A 15,545-nucleotide genomic window follows, 5' to 3' on the forward strand; every position below is an offset into this window, starting at 1 on the left:
CGCGCCTGTGAATGGTGATGGTTGGACGGCGCTTGCTATACCTTTCGCTATGCTTCGGCCACGCGCTCTATTGTTCGCGTTTCATTTGATGCCGATAGCACACCACGTGTCCCTGTCTAAAATGCTAATACAAACACGCTCAGAGTTCGACGCATGCTGATAGCGCTTTCTTTCACTTTAAAGTTACGGGGTTTTACTCGCCAAAACCACGATCTGATTATGAGGCACGCCGTAGTGGCGGACTCCGGAAATGTGGACCCTCAGGGGTTCTTTAACATGCTCCTAAATCTAAATACACGAGTGTTCTCGCATTTCGCCCCCATCAAAATGCGGCCGCAGTGGCTGCGATTCGATGCCGCGGCCTCGTGCTTGGCAGCCCAACACCATAGCCACTAAGCGACCACAGAGGGTTTGCTTACAGGACGGTTGCGTATTATATTCAGTAGGGATAGAAGCTGCTGCCGCCAATTAGTTTTTTTTTCGCTATCGAAAATAGCGGAGGTCGCCATGTTTTGCACTGCGAAAATGTAATCTGTGCGTAATCTAGGACACAAAATAACTTTTGCACGTTCAGACGCGCGGATTTCACTCCCGCATTCTTCCAAACACAGAAAGAAACCGAAAAGGAAGTAGTCGTCTGAAATAGTGTAGCAGCAATCATAGAAACCTACAGGAGCGAATAATTGAAATTGGCTTGGTATGCGCAGATGGCGGCACGGACGAGTTCCCGCTTGCACAAAATTTGTGTGCGCTTACGCATTTTCCCTTTCTCTCTTTCACTTATGCTATAGCAGAGCTCGAGTTTTGGTTTGCACAAGTCCTCGTTTTATTTCATAAAGCAAGCATCCTTCTGAAGCGCGACGTACGCTTTTCGATTTGAAGTGCAATGCGACAAAAAAAAAAAAAAGGAACCAGTTGCACCAAAGCCAGGTGAAGAGCATCGTGACAAATAGCTGCAAGCTTAGTGAATAACGTGGAGTACAGGGCCGGCGACGGCTCACAACAAACTGACTCGCTTTATTTGCTCCACCCCTCCTCCCTTTCCCTGCTCGCGCTGACTTATATGCCCACCGGCGCGGTATAGCCCCCATCGCGGGAACAATATATACCCAACTTAGAGTTTGCATTTGAGACCGAAGAAAAATAAAAATAAAAAAAGGGGCGTTAAAGCTAGACAAATACAGCTATAGGGGCTCCTTGTGTCCGCATGACGAGCAACAATAAAAACTCAGTTAGCGCCGCGCCTCCGCCACAGGCACTATTGGTGACTAATAGCAAAGAAAAATAGTGTGTGATCGAGGGAAGGAAAAAGAAACCGAATTGAACGGAAGCGCTCTCATTCGGCGCGGCAGCTCCGAAGCAACAAGCCCTGTCACCCCCCCCCCCCCCGCGCCCTTTATATTTTCTTACCTCCCCCACCGGCGGCCGGTCGAGCCGCGTTTTTCGCCGACGGCGGCCTCCCTCGTGCGTTCATCGTGGACTCGCCCGGCTCTCTTTCCCGGCGCGGCGATTGGCGGGCGCCTTCGCGAATCCTCCTCCCCCATTGGCCGGCTCCTCCGCAGACGTTGCTCAGCCGATGGTAGTTTGTAGCTTGGCTTCCGCTATAGCTGTAGTGCCGCGCTGCCGCTGAAGAAAACAAGAGAAATCGAGACCACTCCAACACGCACAGAGTTTTTAAGCGACAGCGGCGTGAAACGCTAGAACTAAGGCAATCCGAGGATGTAGGTATAGTCCCCTAGAGCGCAACTTTGTCGAAACCTCGTTGTCGTCCTCTCTCTCTCTCTTTCTAATTAAGAGAAAAAAAAAAGAACAACACAAAGAAAGGGGGAGAGAGACACGCACGTCTTCGAACGGAACCGCACCTTCCTGACGAACCCGAACGACCAAGAAGAGCAGCTGGAGAAGACCGACGTTCCGGAGGAGAGATAAAAAATAGACGCGGCGGAGGCGCAGTCGAGCGAGCGCGAGACTTTTGCTGTCACAGCGTTGGACGCGCAACGCCCGTCAGCGAGGCCGGCCACCCGGAGGGAGCGCACGTGGACGCGACCGCGCACCAGCAGCGGACGACGCAGGCCCGCCGAACCGTTGCCGCAGGGTGTTCGAGCACTGCCGATGACTGCCTAACGTGAGTATTTCGTGAAAGTAGAATGAGTAGTAGTAGAACGCGCTCACGTATAGCCGGGTTACCCCCTTGCTCCTCAAGTCGCACACCGAGTCCAAACAACGACAGCGCGCGCTTCGTTCACGGGCGCTCCCTTTGCCCTGTAAACGAAGCACGCACTAACCACTTCGACGCACGGCGCTTGCGCGCGATTACGAAAGAGCGCCGTTTACGACCACGCTGTCAGCAGCGTCAGCGGCGCGTATCAAGTGCTATTCGGAGCACTGGAGCGCACAAGGCGGATCGTTTCACATATGTACGTTTTTCACTTCTTTTCATGCACCCGACGGAGGAAATTAGTCACGCCGGATCATTGTCGGCTGCCTTCCAATGCTTTTTTTTTTTTTTTTAATATATGGGGTTTTACGTGCCAAAACCACTTTCTGATTATGAGGCACGCCGTAGTGGGGGACTCCGGAAATTTTGACCACCTGAGGTTCTTTAACGTGCACCTAAATCTAAGTACACGGGTGTTTTCGCATTTCGCCCCCATCGAAATGCGGCCGCCGTGGCCGGGATTCGATCCCGCGACCTCGTGCTCAGCAGCCTAACACCAAAGCCACTGAGCAACCACGGCGGGTTTCCAATGCTTTGAATATACGAGAGAAAGAAACATCTAGACAAGCAAAGTTGGGAGTACTGGTTCTGGATATTACGCCATACTCGAACGTGAGCTAGGTGCTGACCCTGCTCTTTGGGTATTAATTGGCGGATACCTGGTTACTGCTAAGAATCAGCAGTTCTTTTACTGAAGCCATTCGGATCTGCCAGGCATGGCCTTCCATCATTTCAAGCCAAGAGAGTGAAAGAAAGGCAGCGAAGGGGCATCTCCCTTTTTTTTTTTGCTTTTATACAGGGATCCGCATGGTCAGCAATTCAAGCGTCTGATTTGGGCCTGCTAAGCGTAATCTGAATTGCTCTCGATAGCGCTTCCTGAAATAAACGAAGATTACTCGACTGCTGGAGGTAGGCGCGCGTCGTGTTTATGAGGTGCGAGCTCCGTGCGCGCGCATTTCTGGCGCGCGTCCACGCGGAAAATTCGACACAGCTCTTACATTTCTAAAGCGCGCGAAAGAAAGCCGACGTTTCTTTTTCTCGAAGAGCCGTTTGTTCTTGGACACCGCAGACAATGCAGCAAATGGATGGGCGAGCGAAAACAATGCTGGTGGTATTTACTCGTAAGACAAGCTGTTTTGGCATTATGGTGAAACTCTTAGCACATTTCTCGTCCTCTTGTTCCATGACGTTCTTCTCTTTCTTAAACAATCAAGTTTTCAGAAAGTGGTGCGCTTGTCTACAAATGTCGTTAACGAGAACTGGAGTTCAACGGCGAAATATTCCCGATAGAAGGACGGGAGGTAGGGAACGTAATAAAATTGGGCACAAATGAGTTCCTGATTATGTCCTTCATTCCCACTTGCGCTCGAGAAGTTGAGTGCACAAGAGAATAAATGGGGCAGTTGCGCACACACCGATTGCATACCTAATTATTTTTCTACAGACAGTTCTTGTTCCTTCCTTTTTAATGAAGTACTCTCAGAACATTGCAAGGGATGGCTGCTCGTTTTTTGGATGGAAACTAGTGGAGGACGTGCTTTGTACAAGGCGAATAACTTCCATCCAGCATCACATCATGGATCACATCAGAACGGCATCTTGATTTGAAACAAATGCAACTAGAAGGTGACATTTTAGTTATTAAAAACGAAAAGTGGCGATATTCACAATAATGCATCTACGAATAAAAAAAAAGCGACATGTAAGTAAACGGGACGAAGTATGCATACTGGAGCTAAGCTACGATAGCATGCTACCGTGATGACAGAGATGAAAGAAAACGGTTGTTGTAGCCTCCAAACTATCCAGATGAATTGAAACATGCTGCTCTTTTAGGAATGCCAAATTAAAAAAAAAAATAAGGCAATTCGCTTCGGGAGATTGACCAGGTAGATGGCCAGCGCGAATTCTGTGAAGCTCAATATCGTTAGACGAAGGCGTGCCCGGAAGAGTCGCTGAGATTGCTTTCTCCATTTAGCGGACAACAGGGGGCCGAGAGAACGCAACGGAGAAAGGTTCTACCCGAACAATAAAAAGAGATTAGTAATCATGAAGCATTTCTTAACTGCAGTTCTGAGGAGCCACAAAATTTTACTGATAGAAAAGATGCCAGAGGTGATAGGCAAAAAAACAAATAACAGAATAGGAAGGAAGAAAAGAAAACAGCGTTAGGCAAAGTCGGGTGCAAGAATAGAAGTTCGGGATGTATGGTTGCGGGGATGGGGGAGGGAGAGAAGGTGCGTGAAGTGTATGGTGACGTAAGCGCGTTCTCCTAAATGATAGCGTTGGGACCTCTGCGATGCAGAAACGTCAGTGATAGATCTCGCAAGGACCGCGTTGAGTCCGTTAACAAGTTTTCCTGGCCGTTTGCGATATATTGCGGTTACACGTTGTGTTCCTCCTCTGGAATGTTAAAATTAAAAGAGCAACTGACACAGCATAGCTGCAGAACAGAAGATAGGTAGTTCAGTGGATATTTACTGCGCAGCCATTGTGTTAGGGACTTGCAGTTTATATTGAGGCTGAAAGGAGCACAGGCTTGAATTCAAATCATCACGCCAGCACCACCATTGTCAACATCGTCATCGGCAGTCATATCGTGTCCACAATACTCCTAGCAAAAGCCGCATGCGAACACACTCGGGAAAACTTACATTTTCATCCATTTCCTCATTCTTTAGCCCAGATGTCCTTAGCTTGCCACTCAAACCAATACCCTGTCTTCCCTTTCCTCCTATTTCCGTCTCTCAGTTCCCACTCTAGTTTGCTTGTCGTCTTATATACTCACCATATAGATTGGAAAATAGCTAAAATTATTCCGATCTACAAGTCGGGAGATAAATCCGTTGAATCAAACTTCAGACCAATATCGTTAACGAGCACGGCATGCAAACTACTCGAACATATAATTCTAAAACATTTAACAATTTTTTTTGAAAACGAAGGCATCCTGTCCCCTAACCAGCACGGTTTTCGCAGGGGTTTATCGACCATAACTCAATTAACAGAAGTCATACACGATCTCGCGTTGGGTATTGACAATCACGGCCAAACGGACCTAATCCTACTTGATTTTTCTAAAGCGTTTGATTGTGTTTGTCACACCAAACTAATAAATAAACTAAAGAGCATTATCGGAGACACAGAAATTGTTGCTTGGGTTCGTGGGTTTTTGTTTAATAGGAGTCAGTTTGTTATTTTCGAACATACAACATCAGATATAGTATCAGTTACGTCAGGAGTACCACAGGGCTCCGTGCTTGGGCCCTTGTTATTTCTCGTGTATATTAATGATATAACCACTAACATAGACTGTAAAATAAAGTTATTCGCGGATGACTGTATCATTTATAGAGAAATTAAAAATGATCAAGATCACTACTCCCTTAACAAATCACTTAGTAGTATTGCGGAATGGTGCTCAGACTGGCAGATGATTATCAATGTAAAAAAATCGGCATGTATGACCATAACGAGGAAAAAAGAACCTTCAGACTTTTGCTACACCATAAATGGTACAGTTTTGACTAAAGTACAAAAATATAAATATCTAGGCTTAACAATAACGTCAGACCTAAGGTGGGACGAGCATATTCACCACATTACCTCATCTGCTATGCAAAAGTTATTTTTCCTACGCAGATCACTTCGACTCGCACCCTTGTCAACAAAACTCCTAGCATACAAGACATTCGTTAGGCCGATCCTCGAATACGGAAACACTGTATGGTTCCCTCACACCCAAACTAACATAAAGAAAATAGAAACAATACAAAGGAAGGCCATTCGATTTATTCACAACAAATTTAGACGTGAAGACTCTCCCTCTAATCTTCTAGCAATTTCTGGGCTCCTTACGCTCGAAGCACGAGCGAAACAGGCACGTTTGAAATTTCTTTATCAACTTCTGCATAATTCTTTCAAAATTGACATTTCAAGTTACATATCTTATTCACAAAGACGACCTACCAGGCACAAACACACAAACACCTTAGTAGAATATAAATGTAATAATAATGTGTTTAAATATTCCTTTTTTCCTGTTGCGATCCGTGAATGGAATATGTTATCACCTCTCACCACTAACACAGAGTCACTGTCTCAATTTGAATCAAAAATTGAAAAAATTGTTTAGCAGATTAAAATTGCTAGTGCTATTATTGATCGTGCAAACTACCATGTACTTGTGCCCTGTGTATGTAGTCGGGTATGCAGCATAGAATACCTCAATTGCCATTTCTTACTTTTTTTTTTGAAAGTTTGCATGTACTTGTGTTTGGTGTATACATTTTTGTAGTGAAAATTGTTGATGTTTTAAGGTGCGAAACTGACTTTATACATGTATTAAACATTATCAGTGTACATGTACATATGTATAGTGCCCTCCTGCTATGGTCTCAGTAGAGACTGGCAGTATTGTAAATAAATAAATAAATAAAATTTATTGCTGCAGAGCAATTCTTTTTCTTCATATTGGGCATAAGTCCAAGTTTTGACGAACATTGGTTAGGTGAACGGGTGGAGTACGGTAGGGGATACGTATCATGGCGAAATTGAGCACACACACGCCAACCACTTGAAAAGTTAAATGACTAAACGCTGAAAATACTAGAACGCAGTGCAGCTTTCGCACGGTAGCCTTGCGAACAGGGTTTCTGTGTTTTTCAGCTGCCGTGCCGGAGCCGGATTTGAGCTTTTTATGGTTTCATCCCTTTAATTTTTACCCCTTTAGTATGGTAGCTTTCTTACATGGTCGGTGTAAGTGCTTCGTTTACTTAGTTGTCTCCATTTCGTGTTAAACTATCACACGTTTAGTTCCATGATGGATGCTGTGTTTCCTATTGTCGGGTGGCGAATGCAATTGTGTTTTCATGACTCTTTGTTAGTATTATTGGAAGATCTTTAACTCTATGATCTTTTGCTCTATAGTTGAGCACATGCAACAGAAGTAGTTTTTAGTAATTCATTTGTTCAGGAACGTGGTAAGCTGGTGGTAAATACTTGGAATTGGCGCCCGCAATAAACGCCATCCTACGCGAATTCCAAGCGCAATATTTCTGCGACTTGGTTTTACTTTTGTCACTTGACCAAGTCAGCCATAATTTTTTCTGTGCTGCATTTATTCATATGTGCTTGATTCTCGGATCGCAGTTCCGTCCCTTGATGTCACTTCGATATATCTACAGTATATATTACCCATAAACTGCTCCTCTAAGTTTTCGATTGTACATCTGCTGTCAAATCTTACCAAAACAGGCCTCGGGCACGTTATGATTTGTCTTGCCGACGAAGCTAGAATTTCCCGGTGAAGGTTACTTGCATATGCTACGTTCAGTTTTCCTTATCCCCAAATCGCCAAACAGCTATTTCTTAAAGACCACACCCCATGAATCTCATCGCTCGGAACGTTTCATGTGCGTTTATGTTAAGTACGACTAGTACAGTTGGGTCACTTTTACGGGCGACAAATTGTACGTTGCTATCAACTGCTTCAATATGCGTAATTCGAGCCCCTGTGTAGAACTTCGAACCCGCGTCAAAACGTTGTGCGTGCATGCGCGCGGCTTCCTGGAAAGTGTTGTGTAAAGCTGGCTTTTTCACATTTAGACGCTATGTGGGGAGAAGCCCGCTTCAAATCAATTGCGATAGTTGCAGCGACGACTGATTGTGTTACAAAGACAGTTATTGTGAACTCAGCACAGCGCTCAAAAAAATGCTGTCCTTTCAAGCCCGTCGTCGTCTACCGATGTCTGTTATAATTTCTTGGTTTAAGAAAAATCGGAGTACACGCACTAGAGGCTTTAAGCCTGGATCGGACACGTGAGAATTGGATGCTCATTACCGCAGCGCGGATGTAGCTGCTTCGCGGCGCAGAAAGCACAGGTGTTCAAGCGTTTTCTTTAGAAAGTGCGGAAAGCGATTCAAAATAGCAGCCGCATGGCTTGCGTGACACGCCACCCGCGTCTCGTTCGGCGTCCGCAGGATGTCGGAAGATTCTAGGGGGTTAGAACGCGCCACGAAAGGGCGGGAAAGTGGCTTGCGCGAAACACTGTCACTTGCGGCTCTTGATGCGACATATAGGGAATTGTGACAGTATGTTAAGCAGTATGGCGCTTCCGCAGTGTAGTACATTTTACAACAAAGTACATAAAACAATGTCACCTAGTAGAAAACAATGGCTCCATGCAAGGCAGTCGCCGCCACTGAGGAAGTTGGGGCCGTATTCACAAAGCTTTTCATTCGTAAGTGCTCTTTTCCATCGGCCAGCCCCCTTTACTAATAATATGCTCAGCATCACGATTAGCTGTGAACAATTGTAGCGTAAGAGCTTTTCGTGACTACGGGCCCTGAAGCGCAAAATGAAGTGTGCCGCTGCAACCCGTGCAAGACGACGTCATAACGGACCTCCAAATATAAAGCCACTGAAGCCGGTGCTCGTCTTCGCCGTTGGAAAAAGGCGGAGGTCTTGCTGCACGACAACGTCATGGTAGATACGCGAACTTGCCGCGTTGGCTCAGCAGCTATGACGCTCTCTTTCTGAGTACGCAGTCGTGGGTTCAATTCTCAGCCTGGGTTTTCGCATTGTTATGGGGGCGCAATTCAAAAGCGCTCGTGTGCCGACATTTGGGTGCACGTTTAAGAACTCCAGGCGGTCAAAATTAATCAGGTGCCCTCAGCCTTGGCGTCTCTTGTAGTCCTTCTGTTGCTTGGGATGTAGGGTTCAGCATTTTCTGTTTGAACAGAAAAAAAAGCGCGGGAAAGTACACCCCCCCCCCCCACTCTCCCCAGTGTTTGGAAAATAGAAACCGAGAGCGTTGAACCCTGAACGTATAGCCAATCGTTCAAATGCAGAATACACAGCCTCTCGCACACTCCTCCCATAAGGTGGAATCCATCGCAAAAGACGGGGATTTCTTTACTAAAAGTATTTGTGTGCGTGCCTGTGTGTGTGTATGTATGTTTAAAACACTGCCACGGCAATAGTGAATGTGTTAAAAAATCTAAGAAATTAAACCAACAAACATGGGTGCATCCGAGCCAGGTACGTTCCTGGGCCCTCTCGACACCGTGGAAGACGTTCAATGCATTGAACCATAGCCATATCGTGTATCTGTATATACTAAGCGGGTCTAACTTTGCCCGACGCAGCGTGTAGCGCAGGCCTCTCATGCTGAACACCGATAGTAATGGCAGCGTCCTGTAGCGTGGTGTCCACGTGACAAATGGGGCGTCGTGCCAGTGGCGAAGGAGAGCGGAGGCGAAAACATGCGAAGGCTATCGCCCGTAAAACTGCGCACTTGGCGGACACGAAAATGCTTGGCGGCATTTTTTTTCTTCTTATGCACACCTTAACTGGCAGTATTATCAGTGAACGCCAGGTTTATTGCATACCAGGGCTCGTCTGCTGGAATGCATTTACCCTTGCATAAATTTGCACTGGTGCAAATTGGGACAAATTACGTCTTCAAACACAGCACCAGGTTATGCTTATAAACCCTTTGACAGCATCAGGCGCATTGTTTGGGGCCCAGGTCACGCCGCCCCCCTTACATCCATGCACACGACAAAACCACCACGCAAGATTTCCACCGCGCTACGAAGGGTGCGGCTGACGCAGTTCGTTGCATTTGAAGCGTAATCATCGCTGTGCCGCGAGCGTCCGCGTTCGCTCGTGGGCTACGATGACAAGCACCTATGTATCCGGTAGCCGCCTCGGAATGTCATGCCTTCGTACTGGAGAGTGCGGGCAGTTTCTGGTCATTGTAACTCAATCGCGCAAGAAACGCTGGCGCCGCAGCGGCACTTTTAATGCGAAGCATTCCTTGCCTTATTCCAGGCACCTTGTGCTAGGTGGGTAGGCACTTCTTTCGCCCCCTCTACTGACTTTTTCAATAAAAAAATGCCTGGCCGATGGTGGGATCGAACCAACGAGTTTCAGCGCAGCAGCTCGATGCTCCAACCATCGGGCCACAATTGCACGCTTGCTTTTGTCATGCTAAAGCCAACTAGCCTTCTAAGACCTTTGGCGCGTGCGTCATGTGCCAGGCTCTCGCATTCTTACCTCGTGACAGCTGCCGCTTTGAGACGCTGTGTTTTAACGTTTCGTCGTCGGACTGCAAGTGACATCGTTGTTTAAACATAGAGCACATGACAGACATAGCTCCGTGTGATTTTATAACACTTAGCCGCAGATGAAGTCACCATCCCTGCTTAACTCGCGTAAACTTGTCGACTACCTATGTAGAACCCTACAAATGCAATGTCGTCAACTCGCGTCGAACGGGTGTAGTAGAAATCATGCACTCGTCGTCATACGATTGTCGTCACCTTGCCGCTGTCGTCACACACACGCTCGCGTCTCACAGAGAGATGCTTGCCTTAAACAGACAGGTTGGTCCACTTTGTGATGCTCTGCGGAACCCCAAACGATGCTAGAAAGCCAGCTACCTCCAAAATTCTTCGCGTGAGGTTGATTCGCACGGTGCATGGGGTTTGGACAATTTTTTCTTCGCGTACACTGAATTGTGTCAGCCAGACGGCTTGCAGCGTTTGTAGCGCGGTAGACCATAGAGCTTTTCTACAAATATTAGTATAGCTAAATGCTATAGTGAGAGAGAAATGAAACGAGAGAGAGAGAGAGAATAGAAAAATAAATAGCAGGTAGGTCAGCCACAGGCTTGTCTGGTTTGCTACCCTGGTACTTTTGCACAAAACTATGTGGCAGACGTCTTGATTCGCGGTTTCGCTGCGCGCATAGCTGCATGTGGCACCATGGTGGAGGCACAGAACATCGCTACCAAAGGGCGTCTAGAGACAACATGGTGCAATCCTCGACAACGTCCCCCCTCCCCTCGAATTGCACCAGTGTAAGCTTTTCACAGGGTAAAAATGGCTTTGACCAGACGGGCCTTGGCGTTCCAGGGAAGTTTTTTTTTATTGAAATGGAAAAAAAAGACGAGATGTAGTCACCCTAGAATGGTGACTGCTACACCTTTTCGCGCAGCAGAAACAACAATATAAAAAATTCATGTAGTAAGAAAATGAAAAGAAACCACGTCACATGGCCAGAAATCCACAGAACACAGTCCTATGCAATCACGAAGGTATAAACATAAAATGCAAAGGCAAGTCACACCACAATGAGTTTGTAAACAGATGATAATACACGGAATACAAACGAGTATAACACGTAATATACAAGCGCTAATAATTACAAATAATAAAAGTAAGTTATAATTACATCCCATGACTATTCAGCGTGGTATTTAGTACTCGTTGAGGATGCCTGTGTCTTCCTAAAATATTCAAGTGCGTTCAATGCTTTTCGCTGTGGTATTTTCGATGGCCATGGGCCCACCAATTTTAGGAGCGAGAAATGTCGGTGAGGATCAATGGAGTGACGCTCTTGTTCCAGCTGCCGTCTTTGCGCCGCGTACATGAGGCATTCGAGGAGTAGATGGCGAACATCCTCATCGTCGTGGCCACAGGAGCGAGCCGGGGAAGAAAGCCGTTTTATACGATATAGAAAATGCTTGGTATGTGCTGTCCCGAGGCACAGTCGATGAATTAGTGTCACGCTACTTGCCCAAGTTTTTACATCCAGCTGGTATTTGAGTTGACGGTCCACTTCGGAAAGAATCGATTCCTGAGGGAAGACGTTAAGTTATTATTAGGCCGGTGCAGCAGAGGAGATTGGATAATTTCTTTACAAAAAAAAAAAAACGCTTCATTCGCGGAGGCGGACATCAGATCATGCATGATAACTAATGTGCGGAATAATTAATATATGGTAATCGTATTATAGTTAGGCATTTAAAGGTACTTGCGGTAATTGCAAAATTAAAGACAGACAGCACGGAAAGCGTCCCCGTTTGTTACAAGTATAGTGCCTAACATCAGTTTCGAAAATACGTTAGAAAATGTGCGGCAGAGTACATTGGTGGTTCCAATTAAGAGTTTTCCGAATTGCAGAAAAACAAAATTAAGCGGGCACATGTAACGAGTTAGCGTTAAGTATGCGCTAACGCAGGATCTTCTCATTCTTCTTGCAGCCCTTTTGTAATGCTGCGTTCTTTCAGCAACTTTTGGAGGTAATAGAAGTGAGCTGTTTGCTGAACAGTATTAGTGTACTGTAGAATGCATTATCTACACAGGATAAGTTTGCTTGAACATAGTCAGTGCAAAAGCGACAGTAATTAGCTTGACAAACTGCTGTGCTAAACAAGGATAGTTTTTTTTTAGACAACCGACCAGTCATACATTGTTGCCGACGTCAGAGTTTGTATCCAACAAATCGCATGAGGATGGACTAAGCTCGCCGTTGCGAAAGAAGACAGCGAGGGGACCGGGCAGCAATTGCCGTGGTTTCGCAATCTGTTGTCTCTGTCGCTGTCTCTTAGTCTGTTGTGCAACACTTGTGTGATCCATCAGGACTAATGCTCCATCGGTAATCGGTTATGCAATTAATTAGGTGCGCCCTTAATTACTCTCCCGGTAATTTCTTCTTCAAACATCGTCGCCTTGTGTGCACTTTAAATCCCTTATTACGAGCAGGTTAACGCCTTTCGTAGGTATTGTCAACATTTTATTTATTGCTAGTTAAAGATCTTTGCGTTTCATTCTTTCACATGTTATCGACCTAGTTTGTTCTGCAGTAAATTTTATTTCTACGTTGCTAAGAACATAGAAACCATGACAGCGCTGCTTCTTTCCTTTATTAGCACTAATTCGGCAATAACACAGATACATGACTGTTACTTCGCTGCAACTTTCGTAACCTCGGTAGTTACGGCGCCAACGCCAAACGGCACCCAACGCCTCCTTGTAATTTTGTGCCCCTACTTGGGCATGCGAACAGATAACGCTGAAAACTTGCCCAACCATTCCCAGCAGCGCGAGATTTGGATACAGCACACAATTACACGAAATACTGACAGGGCAACCAAATTTCTCATTTCTTAGAATTCGTTTATCCAACAGTCGTGAGGTGTTCCGCTGTAATACTGCACTACGAAAAAAAGAAGAAAAACGGAAACCTATCCATTTTTATTACACTTCATCTATCCAGACACGTATACTAGCAATACCTTCCCTCAGTGCGGCGACTCAGCTAACCTAGAACGCACGCTCTGGCGATGCCCCTCGTTACGAGGCACAGATCAGGCAGACCAGTGCAGATGGAACACCTCACTGCGAAGCCCCGACTACAGGGACCAAATCTGGGCCATCCAGAGAGTCCACGAACGATGTGGCGACCCGGCTGGGCCTGTCCGTCCCAACGTGGAAGGGGCCCGCTGCGCGATAATCGCGTTTCTCAGTACTCTCAATAAAGTTTTTCTATCCATCCATCGATTCATCCATATACAAACTCCGTTTATGTTTGCAACTCTCATTCAATGTTAAAACCAATCCGTCGCAAATCAAAGATACTTATACATGAGCCATAAAAAAAAAAAAGAAGAAAACGTTCTCACCATTGGAATAGAGAGCTGTTTGGTCGCAGGAGTTGAAGATACTAGTACATCACCTGAAAGAGAAAACTCCATTGGAAGCCAAATCCATGTCCTGTAGGTAATTTAACAGAAGGCGAGAGACCTCCTTCCTACACAACCAGTTCCCGCGCGGGAAAACTATGTCCTGAAGTTTTCCCGCGCGGGAACCGGTTGTGTAGGAAGGAGGTCTCGTGAACATTTGTAATTGGGAGGTCTGTGTCGGATTACGTGATTTAATTATTTTAAGTGTCGCTACGGTGGAGCAATTGCCGGCAGCAACTGCAAGGCTAATCCCACCAGTAGCCTACAACAACTCAACTCAACTCAACTCAACTCAACTCAACTCAAAACTCCATTGGACTCGCGAGCAACAAGGCGGAGTAAAGAAGCAAATAAGCAGCAACACGGGAATAGGTACCAGAGCTGCGTGTTGAACAGGAAAGTGGCTTCGCGCAATACTAAGGGCTTGGTGGCTGATTCTAACTGCAGTTGCCGACGGCGTATACCCTTTCACAACAGGTGGTGGCGAGGGGCCCCACAGCCGACACGTTTATCGACTGGATGTGCTAGGTTTGCAGCCAAGAGCTTGACATTTCTCACGGCAGCCGCTTCTCATGTAGCTTCGGGCTTTTCAGCTCTCGCGAGGAGGCTAGGAACATTGCGCTTATTGAGCGACAGATGTACTTGCCGTCCGTGCCTCAGGGTTCCCGAAGAGGCTTCGCCCTCCTCTGATTGGCCGTGAGCAAGCGGCAGGAATCGGACTCCCGACCGACCGTCGATGGACTTCTCTTCGCGTGGCTACCTAACAGCGCTTTTAGTAACGGTTTTAGGCGCAATATATAGGACACGGACAACAGAATAAAACACATCGGACAGGCGCACAAGGTGCGCCTGTACGATGTCTTTTGTTCTGTTGTGCGTATCCTATTTTTTGCGCCTAAAACCGCTTCTAAAAGCGATGTACCAACTAGCACAGCAGCAGACGTCACTAAACTATCTGACAGCCAATGGCTTCGCTCTTCTTTAGCAGGTGGTGCCTCTGTTCCTTGGGCTGGAGTGGCACGATACCGGGAGGGAATGATAGCACAGTTGTACTCTTGAAGTAAGCTATCGACACGTTAGATGGCGTGAGTTGCTTGCGCGAGGTTTTCCTCTTCTGACGGCGCAGCCTCTTGACCGCCTGCCAACGTCTTTTAGTTTCAGCGTGACGTGTTAGTCAGAGTTGACGCCACTTGTCACAAGAAACTGAGCGTGAGCTGGCGCACAGAGGCGCTTCGCAGCCTAACCGCGCAGCGAAGGCGAGAAAGGAGGGCAGTGTAGCGTGTAGCGGTTCACACGCTCAGGGGCCGAATCTTATAACGGTTCGCTTGGGGAACCGTTCCTTTGGCCTCACCTGATTGGCCAAAATTTTGATTACGTCACAGGTTGTCAGAGGCAGCGGGGCGGTATCGCAATTTTCGAATACGTCACGCATATGTCAATCATCTTCAAAGCGAACCGGTCGTAGGAACCGGCGAAGGGGTAGTCCGCTTTGGGTTCCGTTGCTGTGGCTTGGCTGTTGGCTTGTGACCCTGGCCGCGCGCGCCGGTCGCGCGTCCCCGGAGACACGCAGGCGTCGCGCGCGCGTGCGTTGGTTGCTTCGGAGGCGATTACTTGCCTTCGTCGTCTGCTTGGCGTTGCTCTTTCGGTGTCGACCTAGGCTGGAAATTCGATACGCTTTCGAAGAAGTGACGGATAGTGAGTTGCACCGCCCTTGCTGGCTTTCTAAGTAGACCTTTTGCAGGCTACGCTGTCAAATGGAGGAGACTCGGGTGCAAGCGTACGAGTGGCCATTC

General features: G+C 46.9%; 1 protein-coding gene across 1 annotated transcript in view; it reads left to right on the plus strand.

Moving 5' to 3' along the window:
- Positions 1-1,608: 1,608 nt before the first annotated feature.
- LOC139055885 (uncharacterized) overlaps positions 1,609-15,545 on the plus strand; it is a 393,329-nt gene continuing 379,392 nt past the window's right edge. The window contains exon 1 of the mRNA XM_070533487.1: positions 1,609-2,125. The gene's annotated coding sequence lies outside the window, so the exon portion shown is untranslated. The remainder of the gene's footprint in view (positions 2,126-15,545) is intronic.

The sequence above is a fragment of the Dermacentor albipictus genome, chromosome 1 (genome assembly GCF_038994185.2).
Source record: "Dermacentor albipictus isolate Rhodes 1998 colony chromosome 1, USDA_Dalb.pri_finalv2, whole genome shotgun sequence".
Lineage (NCBI taxonomy): Eukaryota > Metazoa > Arthropoda > Arachnida > Ixodida > Ixodidae > Dermacentor > Dermacentor albipictus.